This window comes from Aquarana catesbeiana, linkage group LG08, assembly GCF_042186555.1.
Source record: "Aquarana catesbeiana isolate 2022-GZ linkage group LG08, ASM4218655v1, whole genome shotgun sequence".
NCBI lineage: Eukaryota > Metazoa > Chordata > Amphibia > Anura > Ranidae > Aquarana > Aquarana catesbeiana.
Window position 1 is genome coordinate 292,152,059 of NC_133331.1, and position 26,922 is coordinate 292,178,980.

The 26,922-nt window shown below is 46.5% G+C and overlaps 2 protein-coding genes and 1 pseudogene across 3 annotated transcripts in view; 1 reads left to right on the top strand and 2 right to left on the bottom strand.

Annotated features, from left to right (window-relative positions):
* Nucleotides 1–26,922, bottom strand: part of LOC141104959 (uncharacterized) — a 664,134-nt gene that overhangs the window by 614,790 nt on the left and 22,422 nt on the right. The window lies entirely within an intron of this gene.
* Nucleotides 1–26,922, bottom strand: part of LOC141104789 (uncharacterized) — a 317,556-nt gene that overhangs the window by 255,488 nt on the left and 35,146 nt on the right. The window lies entirely within an intron of this gene.
* The window catches only part of LOC141104962 (uncharacterized), a 46,898-nt pseudogene that overhangs the window by 13,685 nt on the left and 6,291 nt on the right, over nt 1–26,922 (top strand).

The window sequence follows — 26,922 nt, forward strand, 5'->3', positions numbered from 1 at the left end:
GTCTGCTAAAATAAATCCCATCATTGGTGTCAGTGGGATAAAATAAGTCCTATCGTTTGTGTCAGTGAGATCAAATAAGCCTTATCACTGGTGTCAGTGGGATAAAATAAGCCTCATCACTGGTGTTGTTCCTATATGGACCATGGATCCTTTCCTGACCTACATTACCTAAGAGCTGTGGATCTATAATCAGGCCCCCACTTGGGTCCGATGTTAGATTATAGCTGTTCGTTTCCATTAAATTCCTATGGTTTTATCTGACCGCTGTCTATCTCCTGCCATCTTTTGGCTGCTACTTCACCATCTGTTCATGGACAATTTGAGAACTTTGGGCATTAATTTATTTTATTTATTTTAGAGAGTGTTCCAGAAGTCATCACCTCACTGCCTCTCCGTACAGCATCCTGAAACCTGCAGGATGTGGATATGATGGGACAGTAGACTAAATCCCGGGACTGTCCTGCGGCATCCAGAATGGTTGACAACATTGATAAGGCTATGTTCACACTATGAGATGTTTCTTGGGGATGCAGTTCTTTGAAACTTTGCGTTTGCCTGATTTGAAGTTATTCTAAAGAGGTGTAATGCAAGTAACCGGGGCACATGTAGTTTCTAATAGGGATGAGCCGAACACCCCCCTGTTCAGTTCGCACCAGAACATGCGAACAGGAAAAAAGTTCGTTCGAACACGCGAACACCGTTAAAGTCTATGGGACACGAACATGAATAATCAAAAGTGCTAATTTTAAAGGCTAATATGCAAGTTATTGTCATAAAAAGTGTTTGGGGACCTGGGTCCTGCCCCAGGGGACATGGATCAATGCAAAAAAAAGTTTTAAAAACGGACGTTTTTTCAGGAGCAGTGATTTTAACAATGCTTAAAGTCAAACAATAAAAGTGTAATATCCCTTTAAATTTCGTACCTGGGGGGTGTCTATAGTATGCCTGTAAAGGGGCGCATGTTTCCTGTGTTTAGAACAGTCTGACAGCAAAATGACATTTTGAAGGAAAAAACTCATTTAAAACTACCCGTGGCTATTGCATTGCCGACAATACACATAGAAGTTCATTGATAAAAACGGCATGGGAATTCCCCAAAGGGGGACCCCGAACCAAAATTTTAAAAAAAAATTACGTGGGAGTCCCCCTAAATTCCATACCAGGCCCTTCAGGTCTGGTATGGATATTAAGGGGAACCCCGGCCAAAATTAAAAAAAAAAAATGATGTGGGGTTCCCCCTAAATTCCATACCAGACCCTTCAGGTCTGGTATGGATTTTAAGGGGAACTCCGCGCCAAAAAAAAAAAAAAAAAAACGGCGTGGGGTCCCCCCAAAAATCCATACCAGACCCTTATCCGAGCACGCAACCTGGCAGGCCGCAGAAAAAGAGGGGGGGACGAGAGTGCGCCCCCCCCCTCCTGAACCGTACCAGGCCACATGCCCTCAATATTGGGAGGGTGCTTTGGGGTAGCCCCCCAAAACACCTTGTCCCCATGTTGATGAGGACAAGGGCCTCATCCCCACAACCCTAGCCGGTGGTTGTGGGGGTCTGCGGGCGGGGGGCTTATCAGAATCTGGAAGCCCCCTTTAACAAGGGGACCCCCAGATCCCGGCCCCCCCCCCTGTGTGAAATGGTAAGGGGGTACTTACCCCTACCATTTCACTAAAAAACTGTCAAAAATGTTAAAAATGACAAGAGACAGTTTTTGACAATTCCTTTATTTAAATACTTCTTCTTTCTTCTATCTTCCTTCATCTTCTTCTTCTGGTACTTCTGGCTCTTCTGGCTCTTCTGGTTCTTCCTCCGGCGTTCTCGTCCAGCATCTCCTCCGCGGCGTCTTCTATCTTCTTCTCCTCGGGCCGCTCCGCACCCATGGCATGGGGGGAGGCTCCCGCTCTTCTCTTCTTCTCTTCTTCTCTTCTTCATTTTCTTCTCCGGGCCGCTCCGCACCCATGAGGGCATGGAGGGAGGCTCCCGCTGTGTGACGGCGTCTCCTCGTCTGACAGTTCTTAAATAACGGGGGGGTGGGGCCACCCGGTGACCCCGCCCCCCTCTGACGCACGGGACATGACGGGACTTTCCTGTGGCATTCCCCGTGACGTCACAGGGAAGTCCCGTCAAGTCACCGTGCGTCAGAGGGGGGCCCCGCCCCCCATTATTTAAGAACCGTCATACGAGGAGACGCCGTCACACAGCGGGAGCCTCCCTCCATGCCAGCATGGATGCGGAGCGGCCCGGAGAAGAAAATGAAGAAGAGAAGAAGAGAAGAAAAGAAGAAGAGAAGAAGAGAAGAAAAGACAAAGAGCGGGAGCCTCCCCCCCATGCCATGGGTGCGGAGCGGCCCGAGGAGAAGAAGATAGAAGACGCTGCGGAGGAGATGCTGGACGAGAACGCCGGAGGAAGAACCAGAAGAGCCAGAAGAACCAGAAGAACCAGAAGATGAAGGAAGATAGAAGAAAGAAGAAGCATTTAAATAAAGGAATTGTCAAAAACTGTCTCTTGTCATTTTTAACATTTTTGACAGTTTTTTAGTGAAATGGTAGGGGTAAGTACCCCCTTACCATTTCACACAGGGGGGGGGCCGGGATCTGGGGGTCCCCTTTGTTAAAGGGGGCTTCCAGATTCCGATAAGCCCCCCGCCCGCAGACCCCCACAACCACCGGCCAGGGTTGTGGGGATGAGGCCCTTGTCCTCATCAACATGGGGACAAGGTGTTTTGGGGGGCTACCCCAAAGCACCCTCCCAATGTTGAGGGCATGTGGCCTGGTACGGTTCAGGAGGGGGGGGGGCCGCACTCTTGTCCCCCCCTCTTTTCCTGCGGCCTGCCAGGTTGCGTGCTCGGATAAGGGTCTGGTATGGATTTTTGGGGGGACCCCACGCCGTTTTTTTGGGGGTTTTTTTGGCGCGGGGTTCCCCTTAAAATCCATACCAGACCTGAAGGGTCTAGTATGGAATTTAGGGGGAACCCCATGTCATTTTTTTTTTTTTATTTTGGCCGGGGTTCCCCTTAATATCCATATCAGACCTGAAGGGCCTGGTATGGAATTTAGGGGGACCCCCACGTCATTTTTTTTTAAAATTTTGGTTCGGGGTTCCCCTTTGGGGAATTCCCATGCCATTTTTATCAATGAACTTCTATGTGTATTGTCGGCAATGCAATAGCCACGGGTAGTTTTAAATGAGTTTTTTCCTTCAAAATGTCATTTTGCTGTCAGACTGTTCTAAACACAGGAAACATGCGCCCCTTTACAGGCATACTATAGACACCCCCCAGGTACGAAATTTAAAGGGATATTACACTTTTATTGTTTGACTTTAAGCATTATTAAAATCACTGCTCCTGAAAAAACGGCCCTTTTTAAAACTTTTTTTTGCATTGATCCATGTCCCCTGGGGCAGGACCCAGGTCCCCAAACACTTTGTAGGGTAACTTGCATATTAGCCTTTAAAATTAGCACTTTTGATTTCTCCCATAGACTTTAAAAGGGTGTTCCGCGGCATTCGAATTTGCCGCGAACACCCCAAATTGTTCGCTGTTCGGCGAACTTGCGAACAGCCAATGTTCGAGTCGAACATGAGTTCGACTCGAACTCGAAGCTCATCCCTAGTTTCTAAACTGGGTCAGTAGACAGATTTGGGTATGAAACAGAAAATGGTTACCAAGGGAATCGGAGTGAAGGAGTGTTGTCATCATTATCTCCCCTGGTAGTCAGTCTCCCACCGGGAGCAGATCAGCGTTCAGAAGTCCCCAAGTGTACATGGTGCATGGTCATCTCTAAAGTTGGAGGTCAAGTAGTCCCCGTAGGGACCTTAGCCTTGTCCCAAGGTATGATGGTTTGGGCAAAAATTAAGGTGCCAAATGTTCCAGGGAAATGGGCCCTAGCATAGCCCAGAAGAACCCTTCTCGGGGTAGGCCTCCCATATGACCCACACTGGGTGCCCAATGAAGAGGGGAAAATGGCGAGAGTGTCACCTGCCTTCCCTTACGAGTAGACTAATTCCCGGGACTGTTCTGCAGCATCTGAAATAGTTGACAACATTTACAAGGCTGTATTCACATGAGATGTTTCTTGGGGCTGCAGTTCTTTGAAACTTTGCCTGGTTTGAAGTTATTCTAAAGAGCTGTAATGCAATTAACCGGCACACATGTAGTTTCCAACCTGGGTCAGTAGACACATTGAGGTATGAGGACAGCAAGTGGTTACCAAGGTTAACAGAGTGAGGGAGTGTTGTCAGCATTATCTCCCCTGGTAACCTTTCTCCCATCGGAAGCAGATCAGCGTTCAGAAGTCACCAAGTGTAGACGGTGCACGGTCATCCCTAAAGTTAGAGGTCAAGTAGTCCCCGTGAGCGGCCTTAGCCTTGTCCCGGGACTTTGATATTTTTGGCACAAATAAAGGTATCCTATATGCCAGGGAAATTACCCTATTTCAAGGTGCCTAGCATGGCCCAGAAGAACCCACCCCAGGGTAGTCCTCCCATGTGACCCATACTTGGTGTCCAACAAGTGTCCCCTTCCTGCCCTTGTGAATAGACTAAATCCCACAACTAACCTAAATAGCCTTCCAGGATTTAAATGTCGTTTTTGTATGTGTGCGCTATAATCTCTTTTGTTCTGTTTGTGGTCTTCTAGCAGCACCATCTTGAATGTAAACGCATTTGTAGGGTGTGCCCATCAAGTCTGTTGTTTGTATATTGTAAGGGTCCTAACTAGATCCCTTGGGCAAGAGCACCCCATCCCCACGCCATTACCTCTTATTAGTGTCCACCTGTGTTTAGGGTTGCCACTGTTTCTTCAAGCCAAACCCGAACACTTTAGCGGTGCACAGTAAATTTTTTTGTTTTAGTATACATTATAGGATTGTAACAGACCTGGGATACCTTTGGGCACCCCAAAGAGAATAGTATTGTGGCGCACATAATGCCCCCTAACCCTCCTGTCAAGCCCTGTTCCAAGCCACCTACCTGTCTGAATAGAGACCCCAGAAGAGGATGTTCGGGGCCACTCTGTCATACCTCCCAACATTTTGAGAAGGGAATGAGGGACACCTACTACCAAACGTATGTAGGCATAGGACACGCCCCCTGCCACACCCCCTTAAAGGAGAATTAACCAAAAAAAAAAGTCAATAAAATGTACAAGGGCTTTTTTTTTACCGCTACTGTTCATTTATATTGGCTTTTAATATTTACAAATGCAGCAATTTACAATTTGGATGAAAGGTTTAGCTCTGGGAAACACTTTTAGAAAGATGAAAAGTTCATTTTCTATACAACTATATGGATCGGACCAACATGAGGGACAAATGAGGAGGAAAGAGGGACAGGGGGGACATTGCTCCAAATTAGGGACAGTCCCTCGAAATCAGGGACAGTTGGGAGTAGAGTTGCCACCTCATCCCTTTAAAACCGAACACATATTAATTACACGGGTTCTGTGGCTGATTAAGATGGTAATTAAACTCACTTGGTGCCTTATCTGCATTAAATTGGCCTCAGAACCTGTGTAATTCATATGTGTTCGGGTTTAAAGGGATGAGGTGGCAATCCTAGAGCCGCGCACACACGGTCGGACTTCTCGACCGCACTGGTCCGATGGACTTTCTGATGGACTTTTGACTGACTTCCGACGGATTTTTTAACGAGCGGACTTGCCTGTAATTTATATGTGTTCGGGTTTAAAGGGATGAGGTGGCAACCTTAGTTGGGAGCTATGACTCTGTGCCAAATGAGCTGCACAGTGGAGGTAAGTACACATGACATGACGTGACATGTTTGTTATTAAAAAAAATAAAAAAACGATCCTTTACAATCACTTTTAATCCCACAACTGTCCTGCAGCATCCGTGACGTGACATTTGGCAATAATGGCAAGGGCGTGTTCGCGCTACGAGACGTTTCTCAGGGGGCTGCAGTTCCTCTGAGCTCCACAAGGTGGTGATCTCACCTCTACCCAGACAGGAAGTCTCTATGGAAGACAGACAGGAAGTGATGTCAGGTACAGACAGGAAGTTCCGGGTGAGAGGTGATCCGGGAGGAAGTAGAGAGGAGACATTGTTGGAAGTGGCAGAAAAGGAGGTAATAAGATCTTATTTTCTATTTACGCCCAGTTATTTTTAGTGTGTGTTTTGCACATTTCTTATGATGTTTGTATTGCGAAGCTGTTTACGGCTGTCTGAGGGCGTCTGTTCGGAGCTGAAGGGTTGCACCTTTTGTTCTTAGGATCGGGTGGAGGAGTAACGGCACAATGTACTCTATACTAATTTATAGGGTCGCACCAATTACTGTTCTCTTTTTACATTACGAGTACCGATACATTTTGTTCGAGTGCTCGCCGATCCCAGGTACCAGTACCTTCGCAGTGCGATTTGAGCCCATACAAAATGAATTGGCTCATATCGCACTGTAAAGGTTTCAGTTTCAGGTATCGGAGCATTTGCACGAGTACGTATGTAGTATGTAGGTGATATATGGGGGGGGCGGCCCCTTATTATTAATGAGGGCTTCCAGATTAGGATCAGCTCCCCCCCCCCCCAAAACCTGCGGACCCCCCACATCTATCCTTAGTACGCTTCCCAAAATGTGCTCGCCGCAGTCTGGGCGATTGATCCAGATGTTCATATTCTACGTAGGACGTGTAACGCTCCCCAAGTTCCTATTTAACCTCTTCCCGTCCGCGCTATAGCCGGAAGACGGCAACGGCGTGGACCTACTTTGCCGGGAGGGTCGTCCATAGACTATGAGACTCGGCTGATCACAGATCGGAGTAAGGGGTCGATCCCGACCCCCTTACCACCTGATCAGCTGTCAGCCAATGACGATCACCAGCGGCTGTGAGAAGGACATTAGTCCCGATCGTGGAGAGACTCTGCAGAGGCTTCAGTGCCCACCGTGCCACCTACAAGTGCACAAAAGTGCCGCCTACCAGTGCCCACGGTACCACCCATCAGTGCCCACAGTGTCACCTATAAATGTCACCAATCAGTGCCTCATCACCAGTGCTGCCTATCAATACCACCTACCACTGCCACCTATCGGTGACATCTATCATTGCCCATCAGTGCCACCCATTAGGTCCCATCAATGCCGTCTTATCTTTGCCTATCACTGTTTCCTTATCTGTGCAGCCTCATAAGCGAATATCAATGAAGGAGAAAAATTACCCGTTTGCAAAATTTTATAACAAACTATGAAACTTTTTTTTTTGTTTGTTTTTTACATTTCTGTCTTTTTTTTGTTTGTTTAGCAAAAAAAATATAAAAAAACCCCAGTGGTGATTAAATACCACCAAAAGAAAGCTCTATTTGTGGGAAGAAAAATCACAAAATGTCCTATGTGTACAGCGTTGTATGACGGCGCAATTGTCATTCAAAGTGCGTCAGCGCTGAAAATTGGCCTGGGCAGGAAGGGGGGTTTAAATACTTACCACCTCTGTGAAGTTGGTTTTGCACAGGGTGGCCCCCCCCCCCCCCCCCGATCCTCCTCTTCTGGGGTCCCTCAGCGGTGCTTGTGGCTCCTCCTTCCTTCTTCTCCAGTGCCCCCCGTCAGAGAAGCGCTTTCCTTCGGGACACCCATGCGGGCGCGCTGCGTCTATTGACACAGACAGCAAGGCTCGGCCCCGCCCCTCCCACGTCATTGGATTTGATTGACAGCAACGGGAGCCAATGGCTGCGCTGTTGTCAATCTGTCCAGTCAGGACACGAGACACCGGCCGGAGATGGTGTGCTTGTTCCTGTCGCGGGAATTAAGGGGCTCTGGTAAGTAAAACGGGGGTCACTGGGGGGGCAGCTGCATGACAGGAGGTTTTTTTTACCTTAATGCATAGAATGCAAACCTTCGAGGGTTTCCATCCCCTTTAATATCGGGCCGGACACTAATTCTAAGAGATGTGGGAGAAACAAAGTGGATCTCCTCCAATTTTAATGGAGATCTCCGAAGCTTTACCCCACTATGGACACAAAGAAGTTTCAATGTTAAATACAGTACATTGTCTTAGAGTGTAACCAGCTGCGGACTGCCCACTGCCTTTTCACTGCGGGCGGGCCGGTCTGCGCCGGATCGGGTACATGTACGGGATCCGGCAATTCTGGCCAGAGGGTGCACATGCGCCCCCGCCCTTCCGCCCCATCTGCCTCTCAGCCGCCCAGCCTCAGTTCCATTAGGAGATACTAGTCTTTGCCATGCCTCTATTCCCGCCAGGAGCAACCCATCTATTAACCCCTTATATCCCCATCCTAATCTTGTACAACCAATACAGTCCAGATAATTCTCCACTATCTGTCTACAGAGGAACCCGCATAGATCACATGACCACATCAATGAGGATGGAGGAGGACCGGAGTTACGTAACTGAGGAGATACTAAACCTCACCCTGGAGATCATCTACCTGCTGACCGGAGAGGTGAGGAGGATTCTGGGAGGTCACATGACATCACTCTTATCTCTATTAATAAAACACAGACCTGACCGGAGAGGTGAGGAGGATTCTGGGAGGTCACATGACATCACTCTTATCTCTATTAATAAAACACAGACCTGACCGGAGAGGTGAGGAGGATTCTGGGAGGTCACATGACATCACTCTTATCTCTATTAATAAAACACAGACCTGACCGGAGAGGTGAGGAGGATTCTGGGAGGTCACATGACATCACTCTTATCTCTATTAATAAAACATAGACCTGATCGGAGAGGTGAGGAGGGTTCTGGGAGGTCACATGACATCACTCTTATCTCTATTAATAAAACACAGACCTGACCGGAGAGGTGAGGAGGATTCTGGGAGGTCACATGACATCACTCTTATCTCTATTAATAAAACACAGACCTGACCGGAGAGGTGAGGAGGATTCTGGGAGGTCACATGACATCACTCTTATCTCTATTAATAAAACACAGACCTGACCGGAGAGGTGAGGAGGATTCTGGGAGGTCACATGACATCACTCTTATCTCTATTAATAAAACATAGACCTGACCGGAGAGGTGAGGAGGATTCTGGGAGAGTCTCATAATATTATTCGTTCTTTCAGAGTTCTCCTCCTGTAAAGTCTGGTGACCCAGTTACCATCACAGTGCCTCCATGTCACTCCCTAAAACCCAAGAGACACAACATGGAGAAGATTCTAGAAGTCACCAAGAAGATGATGGAGCTGCTGACAGGAGAGGTGAGCGGTGCTGGGAATTCTGGGACATTATCCAGTAACAGACAAGGGATGTGTCTGGATGGTGACTGTATCATTGTGTGTGTGAGGTAGATGATGAACAATTATTTATCGTTATGAATTATACACAATCAAGTTGATTACAATGAATGTTTTATAAAATATTTAGAGCGGAAACCTCGAAGATTATATTATTGAAGTTAAAGAAGAGTTTAAAGAGGAGGATGAGGAGTATGGGGTGATGAAGGAGCTTTTTGAAGGACACAAGGATCTCCACAAGAATATGACGGATCCACCTAATAAAAGAAACCCACCAGAGAGATGTCCCCGTCCTCTGTATTCCCGGGATTCCACACAGGAAGGTCACACCATCCCTCACCATCATCAGGTAGGTGGAGTTGAGGGTCGGGAACATAAAGTGATTGAACACTCTGACATGTGGAGAAGATGTGTGGACTCTACAAGATGATATTTTCTATGTGATCTCACATCATAAATACTTCTATGTTACAGATGTTATTTTCTGCCGTTCTGTTGGTTTAGGGTGAAGACCTGATTAAAATAAAAGTTGAGAGTGAAGCAGAAGAGACGGATGTGGAGGAGGCTGAAATGGGAACGTTCGAAGAGGACACTCCTACAGAGATCAGCACAGGTGACCCATAATATATTCTTCTCTTATCTCTGCTCTGTTACTGTACATTGTGTAACACATCACCAGAAGCCTAGGCCTATGGTCACTTGTTCTGTGGTGAAGGGTCTTCAAGTCTGAACTTTGACCCTCTTGTTTATCGGAGATCACATGACCCAGTGCCTAGGCTTGTGGTTGTGTGAAGAGCATGGACCTCCCAGTCCCCATTGGTTCCTGCTCTTCTGACAAGGCTGTGTAAATGTAGAAGTGATCTGGGAGGAGGACCAAAGGCCCTTTGACTGAAGAGGAGAAGAGTCCCAGCTGGTTGGGACATCCACAGAGAACATCTTCTCACTCATATCTACCTGATCCAGATGGAATCTTGATGGAAGTGAACTAACCCTCTCATATCTATTGATGATGTTTTTATATTTTTCCAGGACACACCATGGAGAAACCCTCAAGGGATCGTCTCACTTTATCTCCAGGTTGGAAAATGGAAGAGGAGGACATCAAAGAAGAATGTACTGGAGAAAAGACAATGATGTCCACTATGGATGGTGGACTTCACAGTGTGGATAGACCATGGAATCCCTCTGACTCTGAGCAACCTCGTACTGTGAGGGATGGTGCCGGGATTCAGGGGGATGGGGGGGAATTTTCCTGTCCTGAATGTGCGGAAAGTTTTAGCTCTGAATTAGGTCTTTCTGTACATCTGAAATCTCACATGGGGGAGAAGCCGTATTCCTGTTCTGAGTGCGGGAAATGTTTTCTCCATAAATCAGAATTCGTCATACATTACAGATCGCACACAGGTGAGAAGCCGTATTCCTGTCCAGAGTGCGGCAAATGTTTTCACTGTAAATCCAAATTGGTTCGACATTACAGATCTCACACGGGCGAGAAGCCACATTTCTGCCCCGAGTGTGGAAAATGTTATTCGCGGAAATCGCACCTTTTGAGGCATCAGAGATCTCACACGGGGGAGAGGCCGTTTTTCTGCCCCGAGTGCGGGAAATGCTTTTCACAGAATTCAGACCTTGTTAGACATCAAAGATCTCACACGGGCCAGAAGCCCCATGCCTGCCTCGAGTGCGGGAAAGGTTTTGCACAGAAATCGGACCTTGTCATACATCAAAGATCCCACACAAAGGAAAGCCCTTTTTACTGCCGACAGTGCGGGAAACGTTTTTCCCAGAAGTCCAGTCTTCAGAGACATCAGAAATTGCACACGGAGAAGTTTTTTTCCTGTTCCGAGTGCTTGAAATGTTTTCTGTCGGAATCGGACCTTCTGACGCATCAAACGTTTCACGCAAAGGCGAAGCCGTATTCCTGCCTTGAGTGCGGGAAATGTTTTGCGAAGATGTCTCTTCTGAGCAGACATGAGAGGATTCACACGGGGGAGAAGCCGTATCCCTGTCCTGAGTGCGGGAAATGTTTTTCACAGAAGGCCAGTGTTGCCGCACATCAGATATGCCACACGCGGGAAAAGCAGTCCTCGGGAAACGTCATCCACAGGAATCAGAGCTCGTGACACGTCGGGGGGAGCAAACATATTGCCTGCCCCGAGTGCGGGAAATTTTATATACGGAGATCAGATCTTGTTACACGATGGGGAAAATAATGATTTGATCCCCTGCACTTACAAAGAAATGAAGGGTCTATAATTTTTATCATAGGTGCATTTTATATGATAGAGACAGAAAATCAACCAAAAATCCAGAAAAAAACACACAATACAAATGTTATAAATGGAGTTGCAGTTCAGAGAGTAAAATAAGTACTTGATCCTCAAGAAAAACATGACTTAGTAGTTGGTGGAGAAATCCTTGTTGGCAGCACAGAGGTCAGACGTTTCTTGTGGTTGGTGACCAGGTTTGCACACATCTCAGGAGGGATTTTGGTCCACTCTTCTTTACAGATCTTCTCCAAATCCTTAAGGTTTCTTGGCGGTCGCTTGGCAACTGGAAGTTTCAGCTCCCTCCATAAATTTTCTATCGGATTAAGGTCTGGAGACTGGCTAGGCCATTTCATGTGACCTTAATGTTCTACTTCTTGAGCTACTCCTTTGTTGCCTTGACGGTATGTTTTGGGTGATTGTCGTGCTGGAAGACCCATCAATGACCCATCTTCAGTGTTCTGGCTGAGGGAAGAAGGTTCTTATCCAAGGTTTTACAATACATGGCCCCGTCCATTGGGCCCTCGATGCGGCAACGTCAGCCTGTACCTTCAGAAAAAACAGCCCCAAAGAATCATGTTTCCACCTCCGTGCTTGACTGTTGTGATGGTGTTCTTAGGGTCATAGTCAGAATTTTCTTCCTCCAAACACGGCGAGTCAAGTTAATGCCCATGAACTCAATTTTAGTCTCCTCTGACCACAGCACTTTCTCCCAATCCTTCTCTGATTCATTTAGATGTTCGTTGGCAAACTTCAGAAGGTCCTGTACATGTGTCTTCTTGAGGAGGGGGGCCTTGCGGGTGCTGTATGATTTCAATCCATGGCGGCGTATTGTGTTACCGATGGTTTGTTTGGTGACTGTGGTCCCAACTGCCTTGAGATGCTTCACAAGCTCCTCCCGTGTAGTTCTGGGCTGATCCCTCACATTTCTCACGATCATCCTTACCCCATGAGGAGAAATTTTGCATGGAGCTCCAGACTGAGGGCGATTGATGGTTATTTTGTATTTCTTCCATTTGCAAAAAATGGCTCCAATGGTTGTCTCCTCACCAAGCTTCTTCCTGAGGGTCTTGTAGCCCATTCCAGCCTTGTGCAGGTCTACAGCCTTGTCCCTGACATCTTTTGACAGCTCTTTGGTCTTGTCCATGAGCTCAATTTTAGTCTCATCTGACCACAGCACTTTCTCCCAATCCTTCCCTGATTCCAAAATGAAGCCAAATCTTGCATGGAGCTCCAGACCGAGGGGCGATTGATGGTTATTTTGTATTTCTTCCATTTGTGAATAATCACTCCAACGGTTGTCTTCTACTCACCAAGCTTCTTCCTGAGAGTCTTGTAGTCTATTCCAGCCTTGTGCTGGTCTACAATCTTGTCCCTGATGTCCTTTGACAGCTCTTTGGTCTTGTCCATGAGCTCAATTTTGGTCTCATCTGACCACAGCACTTTCTCCCAATTCTTCTCTGAATCATTTAGATGTTCATTGGCCTGACTGTACATGTGCCTTCTTGAGGAGAGGACCTTGCAGGAGCTGCAGCATTTAATTCCATAGCGACGTATTGTGTTACCAATTGTTTCTTTGGTGACTATGGTCCCAACTGCCTTGAGATCATTCACAATGAGGCAAAATCTTGCATGGAGCTCCAGACCGAGGGGCGATTGATGGTTATTTTGTATTTTTTCCATTTGCAAATAATCACTCCAAAAGTTGTCTCCTTCTCACCAAGCTTCTTGTTGATGGTCTTGTAGCCCATTCCAGTCTTGTGCAGGTCTACAATCTTGTCCCTGACGTCCTTTGACAGTTCTTTGGTCTTGCCCATGATGGTGAGGCTTGACTGGAAGAAACAGATTCCGTAGACAGGTGTCTTTTATACACATAACGAGTTGTCCTTAGGAGCACCTTCTTACATTGACAGGACTAATCTGTGTACCACATGAGCACCTACTGTAGCCAGTCTGTGGGGGGCAGAATTATTGTTGGTTGGTAGGGGATCAAATACTTATTTTACTCACTGAACTGCAACTCCATTTATAACATTTGCATCATGTGATTTTTTTTCTGGATTTTTGGTTGATTTTCTGTCTCTATCATATAAACTACATCCATGATAAAAATCATAGACCCTTCATTTCTTTGTAAGTGGGGCAAATTTACACAATCTGCAGGGGAGCAAATCACTATTTTCCCCGATGTACATGAAAGATCTCACACAGAGGAGAATAGGTATTCCTGTTATGAGTGCGGGAAATGTTTTTAACAGTATTCCAGACTTACAGAGAACCAACACAACCCTAGAGATGTATTAGTGTCCTGAGTGTGGTAAATTTCTTCTATATGATTCATATTTTGTTATACATCAAAGATCTCACACTGGGAGAATCCATATTGCCGCTCAGAGTGCAGGAATTTTTTTTCACAGAAAGTTCAATCATAACAGATATTGTAGAGGCCACACAACCCTTGAGGTGCCATGAGTGCGGGAAATGTCTTCTATATGGATCATATGTTGCCGTACATCAGAGATCTCACACTGGGAAGAAGCACACCTTGATATACACCTCAGAAAACATGTGGCTGAGCGCTCCTCTGATCTTTATCATGGAAGAAACTCTTTATAAGGAAATCAGAGATCACTGAAGACTTCAAAGTTCTATCTGGCTTCCTCTGCTAGAAGAGAGAAGGAGGGGGTGTCACTGCTGGTTGGGTCCCTCTAGGAGAGAGAAGGAGGGGGTGTCACTGCTGGTTGGGTCCCTCTAGGAGAGAGAAGGAGGGGGTGTCACTGCTGGTTGGGTCCCTCTAGGAGAGAGAAGAAGGGGGTGTCACTGCTGGTTGGGTCCCTCTAGGAGAGAGAAGGAGGGGGTGTCACTGCTGGTTGGGTCCCTCTAGGAGAGAGAAGGAGGGGGTGTCACTGCTGGTTGGGTCCCTCTAGGAGAGAGAAGAAGGGGGTGTCACTGCTGGTTGGGTCCCTCTAGGAGAGAGAAGGGGGGGGTGTCACTGCCGGTTGAGTCCCTCTAGGAGAAAGAAGGAGGGGGTGTCACTGCTGGTTGGGTCCCTCTAGGGAAGAGAAGGAGGGGTGTCACTGCTGGTTGGGTCCCTCTAGGAGAGAGAAGGAGGGGTGTCACTGCTGGTTGGGTCCCACTAGGAGAGAGAAGGAGGGGGTGTCACTGCTGGTTGAGTCCCTCTAGGAGTGAGAAGGAGGGGGTGTCACTACTGATTGGGTCCCTCTAGGACTGAGAAGGAGGGGGTGTCACTGCTGGTTGGGTCCCTCTTGGAGAGAGAAGGAGGGGGTGTCACTGCTGGTTGGGTCCCTCTAGGAGAGAGAAGAAGGGGGTGTCACTGCTGGTTGGGTCCCTCTAGGAGAGAGAGAAGGGGGTGTCACTGCTGGTTGGGTCCCTCTAGGAGAGAGAAGAAGGGGGTGTCACTGCTGGTTGGGTCCCTCTAGGAGAGAGAGAAGGGGGTGTCACTGCTGGTTGGGTCCCTCTAGGAGAGAGAGAAGGAGGTGTCACTGCTGGTTGGGTCCCTCTAGGAGAGAGAGAAGGAGGTGTCACTGCTGGTTGGGTCCCTCTAGGAGAGAGAGAAGGGGGTGTCACTGCTGGTTGGGTCCCTCTAGGAGAGAGAAGAAGGGGGTGTCACTGCTGGTTGGGTCCCTCTAGGAGAGAGAAGAAGGGGGTGTCACTGCTGGTTGGGTCCCTCTAGGAGAGAGAAAGAGGGGGTGTCACTGCCGGTTGGGTCCCTCTAGGAGAGAGAAAGAGGGGGTGTCACTGCCGGTTGGGTCCCTCTAGGAGAGAGAAGGAGGGGGTGTCACTGCTGGTTGGGTCCCTCTAGGAGAGAGGAGGGGCTGTCACTGCTGGTTGGGTCCCTCTAGGAGAGAGAAGGAGGGGATGTCACTGCTGGTTGTGGTCCCTCTAGGAGAGAGAAGGGGAGGGAGTGTCACTGCTGGTTGAGTCCCTCTAGCTGTGTAGTCTGATCTCCCCTGATCTTCAGCAGAAGATAGCAAAGGAAGACGTCATGGTGAGAGAGGAACTAGATATTGCCTGTAGATGAAGAGAAGTGGAGATCAGACCACGTGACAAGACTGACGATTTCAGAGCAGTAGTTATCAGTCTGCACTGGCGGATTTGTTTGCTTGGAGAGCGCCACCTGGTGGCTGAAATTGGAAAATATGTCATTTTTAGATATAGCATTTCATAGTTGCCTGATAAAACATTTGCATTTTTTTTAATCACATTTTTAGCATGAAATAAAGATGTAATATTTCCATTCTTAAACTCACGATATACTGTGTTGATTGATAAAAGTCGGCTTTAGAATTTGTATGATGAAATGTTCTTTTCTTTTCCTTTATTCCTTTTTCTAACACGACAAGTAAGGCCCATCCTGTAGGATTTCGTTTTTGTCTTAATCTTGTGTCTTAGTAGTTTGGTCTTACCGGCTTGTACTTGTTGGAACAGCTGACTCTCCCCCTTCTCATAAATCTCAGGATGTCTGTAGTAGACTCCAATGAGTCCATCAGTTCAAAGACCCATTTATAATTCCACCCGTAATTCCTCCTCCGCACCATCACCACCTCCAACCACAAGATCGTCTTTCTTCCTCACTTTCACATCACATCTAACATAGAGAAACCCCCCTCCATCTTTTTTTCTATGTCCCGTGTCCCTCTAAACAAGAGGATCGGCATGAATACAAACAGCCCAGTCTTCGGAGGAGTCAAGCCGAGTTTCCACAACACCAACTACATTCTCATTCCCATATACCGTTCCACTCTGCACCATCACAAATTCCAACCGCAAGATCATTTTTCTTCCCCACTTTCACATCCCATCTAACATAGTGAAACATACCTCCACCTTTTGTTGTGTTTCAAATGCTGCTTTATATATTGACATACATCCCTAGACCGTATGGTCACCAGCTTACTTGGCACCATCCACGGGTAGCCTAACTCTTCATATAACACAGAAGTCGACCAACCAACTAGCACTTAAAAACAGAGGGACAGAAGGACAGAGGAACTTACCAAAGTCACACAGTAAACAAGTTGTGACCAGAAATCATCACTAGATGTATCGTGTTCCTCTAAACAAGAGGATCAACATGAACACAAACAGCCCAGTCTTGTGAGGAGTCAAACTGTGTTTCTGGAACACCAACAACATCACTGAAACCATCAACATCTCCCATTTTGCTCAGCAGGTTGCTGGATTTTGTGTATCGAGTTACATTGTTTGGTAACATAAGTTTTGCTGTAATAAGTTTATATGTAATTGAGGGTTGTCATGTACTGCCTTACTCTCCCCCCATCTACTCTCATTTCACCCCTCTGCTGATGTCTCACTTTCCCATCAACCCCTCCCCTCCAACTCATTTTATATATCTGGGATTTTTTATTGAAGGTAAATTTGCTCTCTAAACACTAGATAACTGTAAATTGGCCCTGTCATCGTTCCGTTTTGATGTTCTCATGCATTTCTACGTGCCGTACCATGAGCAGCTATTGTCTTCAAAATAATCTACAGTGCAAGACAACCCATCAAAGATCGGACAATGCAAGTTGGAAGCCTTGGGTAGAAGCGAACTAGTACTGTTTACAGTAAGGGCTAGCCCAGGGTTTGTCAATCAGGGTTCCATGGAATGCTAGGGTTCTTCCAGAAGTTGCTAGGGGTACCTTGAGCAATGACCAATTTCTGTCTCTCATATATGTTCCCACTGACACTAATGGTTTTTTTAGCTATCTGTAAGGGGGTACTTCTTCCTAATGACCATAAGCGTAAGGAACATTCTTTCTTAACCAGACTCAGAGTAGGATTTCTCAACCAGGGCTCCATGGAATCCTAGGATTGCTCCAGAGGTTTCTAGGGGTTCTTTGAGCAATGAGCAATTTCTGCTCTCAGATAAGTTTGCACTGACACCATTGATCTTTTAAGCTATCTGTAAGAGGGTAATTCTTCCCAATGACCACAAGTGTAATGAGCATTCTTCCTCAGCTAGGGTTCCATGAAACTTTAGAGTTCCTCCAGAAGTTGCTAGAGGTTCCTTGAGCAATGAGCGATTTCTGCCTCTCAGATATGTTCCCACTGACTCCAATGGCCATTTTAGCTATCTGTAGGGGGGTAATTCTTCACAATGACCATATACTTAAGGAACATTCTTTCTCAACCAGGCTCCATGGAACTTTAAGATTCCTCCAGTGTAGGGTTTTTCAACCAGGCTCTATGGAACCCTAAGGTTCCTCCAGAGTAGGGTTTCTCAACCAGGACTCCATGGAATCCTAGGGGTCCCTTGAGCAACGAAAAATTTCTGCCTCTTAGATAAGTTCCCACTGACATCATTGATCTTTTTAGCTATCTGTAATGGGGTAATTCTTCCCAATGACCAAAAGTGTAAGAAACATTCTTCAAACTAACCATCACACTAATGTATCTTGAGTTGTAGATATAGTAATTTTTAGCAGAGGTTCCCTGAGATTGGAAAGTTATTTCAGGGGTTCCTCTGTGTTGAAAAGGTTGAGAAAGGCTGAGCTAGCCTATGTACATCTGTCATTGTACAGGATTGTACACTGCTTTGCCAGGCTCCATCTCTCAAATTACAGATGCAAGAGCGTATTCGCTACTCCAACACGTCCACCCCCTCTCTTATCGGTTCCACCTCAGGACTTTCAAAATAGTCACAACATTGTTCAACTTTACAGAGATTTATGGATCTGAATCATGGCCAAGAGCTTACATCTATCCATATCTACAGTACAATTACTTACCTGTAGTATGGTGAAAAGCCAAACCCTGACCCAAACAAAACAGTCACTTTGCAGTCAGTGGTTCCTCCAAATGGGTTTGAATTATGCCGCATACACACGGACATTCCGACAACAAAATCCATGGATTTTTTCCAATGGATGTTGGCTCAAACTTGTCTTGCATACACACGGTCACACAAATGTTGTCGGAGATTCCGAACGTCAAGAACGCGGTGACGTACAACACGTACAATGAGCCGAGAAAAATGAAGCTCAATAGCCAGTGCGGCTCTTCTTCTTGATTCGAGCATGCGTGTAACTTTGTGCGTCGGGATTGTGTACACACGATCAGAATTTACGACAACGGATTTTGTTCTCGGAAAATTTGAGATCCAGATCTCAAATTTTGTGTAACGGAAATTCCGATGGAAAATGTCCGATGGAGCCTACACATGGTCAGAATTTCCGACAACAAGCTCCCATCGAACATTTAACAAATACAACTGTGTGTACGGGGCATTAGGGTTGCACCGATACTGATACTAGTATCGGTGCCACTACTGAGCATTTGCACCAGTATTTGTACTCGTGCAAATGCTCTGATGAAAAAAAAAAAGCATTGTTTAAAAAAAAAAAAAAAAAAAATTGTAAAAAATAATAGAAATAAATAAATTGTAAAAAATAAAATTGTAAAAACAAAAAAAAAAATTAAAAAACTACTGACACATGTGTCACTGTCACATGACATTAAAAAAAGTATTGGTAATCGGTATCGGCGAGTACTTGAAAAAAAGTACTTGTACACGGTCTTAAAAAAGTGGTATCGGGACAACCCTAGTTTTATTAATGTCCAAGAACTTCGAACTACACCATCTACAATTACTTACCTGTAGTATGGTGGAAAGTGAAACCCCCACCCAAACAAAACAGGTGCTTCGCAGTCAGTGGTTCCTCCAAATGGGTTTGAATCATGTCCAAGAACTTACAACTACCCCATCTACAATTACATGTAGTATGGTGAAAAGCGAACCCCCCACCCAAATAAAACAGTCACTTTGCAGTCAGTGGTTCCTCCAAATGGGTTTGAATCATGTCCAAGAAATTACAACTACCCCTATCTACAATTACCTGCAGTATGGTAAAAAGCGAAACCTCCACCCATACAAAACGCAGCAGTGTCTCTGCAATCAACATTCCCTCCAATGTGCCAGGAGAAATCCCTACATGCAAGGTCTCATTAGAAGGGCCAGTGTACGGCAACCAGTAGATTGTAGTGGAGACTGCATTAAATTTGATTCCATATTTAAACCAAGGGTAGCCTAATCCTCAGTTCCTTTCCTTTACATGATACATCTATCTACTTTTACTGGCCAGGTGGCTACTTTACATGGGAATAGGGTTGCCACCTTTTCTTCAAGCCAAATCCAAACACTTCAGCTGCTCATGGCAATTTTTTTTTTTTTTTTTTGAGGGGTGAACGCTGTGGACTCTGTTGTAAAGGAGAACTCTGATATATGGGGGTTTCTACTCATCAAACCTCCCACTTACATCAGAGTTCCCAGCATTTTTGCTTAAATTAGGGTTTCCAAAGACCCCCTTACATCAGAGTCCACAGGGCATCCCTTACATCTGAATCCTTCTTACCTTAGTGTATTCACTCACTCGGAGGCAGGAGAGAGAAGGGAAGGAGACTTCAGTCACAGACATTGGAAGGCATTGACACCTTTCATCCACAATATACCTGCCGGTTGCTGAGCTTCAGATTTCCAGCCCACGCATCCATTTCCTGAGGCACAGAACACTAGGGATTGGAGTGTGGGTGGGCAGAGAGAGGAGGTAGGGGCGGGAGGATGAGGAGCAGATCAAACCCTCTCTCCTCTTGTGTCCATGTATGGGAATGGGTCTTGTGGGCAGCCCTATGCACTCGGTGGTAGTGGTACTCAGTTACTTGGGGAGCCACAGTCCATTATGAATATTGTGTCCGGGTTTCAGGTGGTCTGAAACCTTGACACACGATTCAAACCCCAAACTGTCCAGGTGAATCTCTCAAGTAGGGTGGCAACCCTACTTGGGAGATTCCCTGGAGATTTGCCTAGATAAACTGGGATTCCTGTGAGAGAATCCTCAAAACCTCACAAGTTTCACAGGTGAGTTGATGTTTTTATCTATAAGGATATACGTAGTACATTCACACATTTCTCAGGGTTGCAGTTCCTATGAGCTCCACAAGGTGGTGGTCTCATTTCTACCCAGACAGGAAGTCTCTATGGAAGACAGGAAGTGATGTCAGGTACAGACAGGAAGTTCCAGGTGAAAGGTGAGTTTGGAGGAAGTAGAGAGGAGACATTGCTGAAACTGGCAGCAGAGGAGGTAATAAGATCTTATTTTCTATTTACACCCAGTAACCCCCCGTCATGTCCGTCCTCTTCCTCCATAGTCACTGTGATGTCTTTTATCTCCAGCAGATGATGATACAAACATATATAGTGTGGAAACCTAGATTAACCCCTTTAGGGTCAGAACATTTCCACATTTATGGGGCCGAAACATTCTCTTGATTTTGGAGATGTGTCACCTTCTCACCTTAGCAGTCTCCTGTAACGAGAGATGAGATTCGTTTTGTACTGAAACTTGACCTCGGTTTCCAGGGTTCTAATTCTGGTTTCTTGTTGATTAATTTTGAGTTTCCCCCATAATGCCCTTCACAGCCAGGCATTGACCCTGATCAGCAGCCAGTAACTGGGGGGTCTGAGATCAGCCAGTAATGGGAAAGGAAGGGGATAACCCCACACCTCATTTTAGGAGGTGGGGGGTAGTAAAGATCATGGATTCCGCTCAGACTAGGGAGTGGACTTAGCAACCCGGAGTTGATAACAGCAGCTAAGACTAGGTAGTGGTCACGGAGGAGACACAGGTGGCTTTGAGGAGTCTGAGATGCGTTGGATACCTGAAGACACTGATGGAGAAGACCCAGCTTGCCCATTCCACGGCAGAAGTGAGAGCCCTTACAAAGGCAGAGGTGCAGGGTCAAAGGTACTGTCTTATCTTCAGCGGAGCTCCTGGTGGTGGAGATGGGTTTAGCTGAAGGTGGCATCCACGTCGTGGTCCTCCAACTCACCTGAACAGGCAGCTTCTGTTGTCTGAGAGAAGGTGGAGGTTGTTGACGATAGTCCTTAGCAGTGCTGGTGCTCAGGACTCACTAGACAGGTATGGGATCACAGAGGGAAAGACCTATTGTTGGAGCTTGGAACAGATGAGTATAACAAGGGGGGTCTGAGATCAACCAATAATGGGAAAGGAGGTGGATAACCCCACCATTCACTATAGAAAGGGGTCTGAGATCAGCCAATAATGGGAAAGGAGGTGAATAACCCCACCATTCACTATAGAAAGGTGTCTGAGATCAGCCAATAATGGCAGAGGTGGATAATCCCGGCCCTCACTATACAAGGCTATTAATGTTCTGGCTTGCCAGATACCATATAATGGAAATTTAATTTTTAATTACATAAAATTAGCCGTTCACAAAATACCAGACCAAGGAGTGTTTAATGGCTCTTTTAGGATAGGCTTTAGCTGGCCATACACTGATAAAAATCTAGGCAGTTCAACAGGGACTACTGAATTTCAGGAGTCCCTGTATGGCCATCCCTGCTCAACTTGATGTGCACCTGGCTATGAAGTATGCTAGGTAGACTTAGTAACTTTCATCCTAACAATGAAGGACACTAGGCGACCACATAGCATCCTTCATTGCTAGGACACAGATGGCTCCTGAAGACTAGAATCCTTTGGTGTTAGGACACAGAGTAAGTTGTCAAACGTCCTTCATTGTCAGGGCTGGGCCCAGCCCTTCCTTCTCTGAGCTGGCCGCTCAGCTGTCGGCTAATTGCCAGCTCCTATCTCTCCACAGTGACTCACCTGTTGATGCTAGCCTGCTCGTCAGTCCTGCCTACTTAAGCCGTCCAGCCCAGATGATCTCTGCCTTCACCTTGGTCAACATCACAGCGACATCTCCTGTGGTCCTGTTAAAGACTTGCTTGGCTGACTTTACTTCTGGCTTCAGATCCTGCTTGCTGTTCCACTACACTGATCCCTGGCTTTTCTGACTATCCTTTCCGGTTACCGAACTTTGGCTATGTTTTGACTACGTTTGTTCTATTTACTTTTATTATTAAACAAGTGTGATTTACCTGTACTTCTGTCTCGGTCTGATTCATGGTTTCTGACAGTAGGCGAAGGCCATGAATTCAGAAGATGCAGTCAATCCACTTGTTGGTAATATTTTTTCAAGATGGAATGAGCAGGATCACCGCATGGATCAGTTTGCCATGGTGCTACAAATGCTCCTGAGTCACATGGCTCACCTGGAATCTCCCACTGTGGCTATATGAGGTATGTCTGGTTCCGCCCCGCTTCCCCAGTGATTTGGGGGCGATCAAGTTCAATGCAGAGGGTTTCTCAACCAGGTTGAGATATACTTTGAGATGCTGCCCCAGGCGTTTCCCAGGGACAGAAGCAAAGTAGGTTTTGTGATATATTTGCTTTCTGAGAGAGCCTTGGCCTGAGAAAACCCTCTATGGGAGACGCAAAAACCTGTTGTCTTGAGTTACCCGGAGTATGTGGCTTCTTTTAAAAGGGTATTTGACGTTCCCGCATGCTCCGCTTCTGCTGCCAAGTGCCTCATGTCCATCAAACAGAGTATGAGAACTGTTGCCGATTATGCCATTGAATTCTGTACTCTGGCAGCAGAGGTTGCTTGGAACAATGAGGCTCTCGTGGCTGCTTTTTCTCATGGTCTCTCAGATACCATGAAGGATGAGATAGCAGCCCGAGATATACCCACTGAGCTGGAGAAGTTGATCACGTTTGCCATCCTCATTGACTCCAGACTCAGAGAAAGATTCTCTTTTAAGGAGCGCTTGCGGAAGCCTCCTGTACTTTTGTCTCAAAGCTTTGCAGTCCCACCCTTGCCTCCCTCACCTCCCATGCCTCCTGGTACCGAGTCGGTCAGTGAAGGTGAACCCATGCACTTGGGCTTCACGCGTAGTTTGCTAATCCTGCTGGTGCTGGTTTCTTCTTTGTGAAGAAGAAGAGTGGTGAACTGTGACCTTGTATTGACTATAGAGGTCTCAATTGTTTCACGATTAAGAATGCCTATCCGATTCCGTTGATTACGGAGTTATTTGACCACCACAAGGGAGCAACGGTTTTCACAAAGCTTGATTTGAGAGGGGCATACAATCTTGTGAGGATTAAGGAGGGCGACGAGTGGAAAAACGGCATTTAATACCAGAACAGGCCATTATGAGTACCTCGTAATGCCTTTTGCCTTTGTAATGCCCCGGCAGTTCTCCAGGAATTTATTAACGATGTTCTCCGAGATTTGTTGCAGTTATGTGTGGTGGTTTATCTCGACGATATCCTCATATTTTCCAAGTCCCTGGAGAGCCACCACACAGATGTCTGTCGTGTGCTTCAGAAACTAAGAGAGAACAACCTCTATTGTAAATTGGAGAAGTGCGAATTCTATCGTGAACAGGTTAAATTCCTGGGTTATGTCATTTCCACTTTTGGTTTTTCGATGGACCCAGAGAATCTTTCAGCAGTTCTACAGTGGCCCTGACCCATGAGTTTACGTCCTCTGCAGCATTTTCTTGGCTTTGCCAACTATTATCGGAAGTTTATTCGTAACTTCTCGTCTCTGGTCAAGCCCCTGACTGATATGACCAGAAAGGACTGTAGCCCATAGAGTTGGTCTGCGGACTTCATTAAGGCCTTTGAGAGTCTCAAGGCTGCCTTTGTTTCTGCTCCTGTCTTGGCACATCCTGATCCTACGTTGCCTTTTATCCTTGAGGTTGATGCTTCTGAGACTGGAGTTGGCGCCCTTCTGTCTCAACGTCCTACCTCAGAGTGCTATGCATCCTTGTGGCTACTTTTCCAAGAAATTGTCACCTGCGGAGTGCAATTACGAGATTGGTGACAGAGAGCTGTTAACGATCATTTTAGCCCTGAATGAATGGAGTCATCTCCTCGAAGGTACCACTGTGCCGGTTCTCCTTCTTACTGACCATAAGAATCTCACATTCTTGTCTGAGGCTAAACACCTTTCTCCCAGAAGGGCCAGATGGGCTCTTTTCTTGTCTAGTTTCAATTACATTGTCTCATTGTTACCCAGTACTAAGAATGTAAGGGCTGAAGCTTTGTCACGACAATTTTCCTCCACTTCCAAGATGGAGTCGGTTCCGGTTCCTGTGATTCCTCCTGATCGTATTCTGGCTATGGTTCGCACCAGTCCTTTGGGTGACAAAATTCTTTCTGCCCAGGTCCATGCTCCTCCTGAGCAACATCGTGACCACTGCTTTGTCCCAGAGAGTCTCCGTACTGCCGTGCTCCAGACTTTCCATTCTCCCAAGGCTGCTGGCCACCCTGGGAAGAATCAACTCTTTTGGGTCATTTTCCAACAATTCTGGTGGCCTTCTCTACGTGCTGATGGAACCGCCTTCGTAGCTGCCTGTTCCGTGTGTGTGCTCAGAGTAAGACTCTACAACACCTTCCAGTGGGCCTCCTACAACCCATACCCAATGGAGAGAGGCCCTGGACCCAGCTGTCACGATTCAAATCAAGTTTTTTTTTTTGGACACCGCGCTGGTCCTGAAGAGCTGTAGGCAGGAGTTTTTAGGCGAGGCCACGGCTTCGGCCTAGTCCGCAGCGTCTGGCCTCGCGGACTAGGTCGAAGCCGCGGCCTCACCTAAAAACTCCTGCCCGCAGCTCTTCAGGACCGACGCGGTGAAAAAAAAAAAATCTTTAAAAATCGATTTGCTTAAATTTTGAATCGATTTGACCTCTCAACTTGATTCAAGATTCAGATCGATTTTTTTTCCCCAGCCCTAACCGTGGGCAGAGTTTTCTCACAATAGTGCCTTGAATTCTGCTTCCCGATTGTCCCCGTTTATGGCGAACTATGGTTTCCCACCTTCCATGTTGCCTGACTCTTTTGTTCCACAGAGTATTCCTGCGTTAGAGGAGCATCTCTGTGGTCTTCGTTCCACTTGGGCAAAGTCCAGGTGGCTTTGCGACATGCTAATGATAGGTACAGACACCATGCTGACTGCAAACGCCTGCCTGCGCCTTCCTACCAGCTTGGGGACAGGGTCTGGCTGTCATCTCGCAACCTCTGACTTCCTGTTCCCTCTCTGAAGTTCACACCTCGGTTTATTGGGCCTTTCTGTATTCTTCGCAGGATTAACCCAGTGGCTTACGCATTAGACCTTCTTCTAATATGCATATCTCTAATGTATTTCATGTCTCCTTATTAAAATCTTTGGTCTGCAACCGCTTTACCACCTTGGTGCCACGTCCTCACCCTGTACAGGTTGAGAACCATGAGAAGTATGAAGTACAGTCCATTGTTGACTCCCGTAGGTTCCGTGGGCGCATACAGTACCTGATGCATTGGAAAGGGTACAGTCTGAAGGAACGCTCTTGGGTCTCATCCTCGGACGTACATGCCCCTGTCCTCCTCCTTGATTTCCATAGAGGTTTTCCCCTCAAGCTCGGTGGTCTTCCGAGGGGGAGGATTCATTGAGGAGGGGGTACTGTCAGGGCTGGGCTCAGCCCTTCCTTCTCTGAGCTGGCCGCTCAGCTGTCGGCTAATTGCCAGCTCCTATCTCTCCACAGTGACTCACCTGTTGATGATATCCTGTCTACTTAAGCCGCCCAGCCAAGATGATCTCTGCCTTCGCCTTGATTACATCTCTAGAGACATTCTCCTCCGTTCCTGTTAAAGACTTGCTTGGCTGACATTCCTTCTGACTCCAGATCCTGCTTGCTGTTCCACTATGCTGATCCCTGGCGCCCCGACTTTCTGGCTTCTCTGACTATTTGTTCCGGTTACTGAACTTTGGCTATGTTTTAAATACATTTGTTCTATTTACTTTTATTATTAAATAAGTGTGATTTAACTGTACTTCTGTCTTGGTTTGATTCATGGTTTCTAACAATTATTAGGATTCAGGTGGCTCCTGCAGTCTGGAATCCTTAGTTGCTGGAATGCAGGTGGCTCAAGCTGCCTACCATCGATCGTTGCAAGCACACAGATGGCTTCTGCCAACTAGCATCCTTTGTTACTGAAATGTTTGTAGCTTAAGCATCCTAGCAACCAATAAGACACCTTTAAACTGAACGTATGGGTGCATTAGTAGGGATTCCCCTACAGTTGAAAATAGCTCCTCCAGTACTCTCCAAGGGTCAAAGAAAACCATTAAAAAAAGTTCCTATTTTTTATTCCTTGACTATTAATCTCTTATATCCCCATCCCAATATTGTAAAACCAGTACAGTCCAGATTATTCCTTGCTATCCGTCTACAGAGAAACCCGCGTAGATCACATGACCACATCAATGAGGATGGAGGAGGACCGGAGTCACATGACTGAGAAGATAATAAACCTCACCCTGGAGATCATCTACCTGCTGACCGGAGAGGTGAGGAGGATTCTGGGAGGTCACATGACATCACTCTTATCTCTATTAATAATACACAGACCTGACCGGAGAGGTGAGGAGGATTCTGGGAGGTCACATGACATCACTCTTATCTCTATGAATAAAACACAGACCTGACCGAACAGGTGAGGGGGATTCTGGGAGGTCACATGACATCACTCTTATCTTTATTAATAAAACACAGACCTGACCGGAGAGGTGAGGAGGAT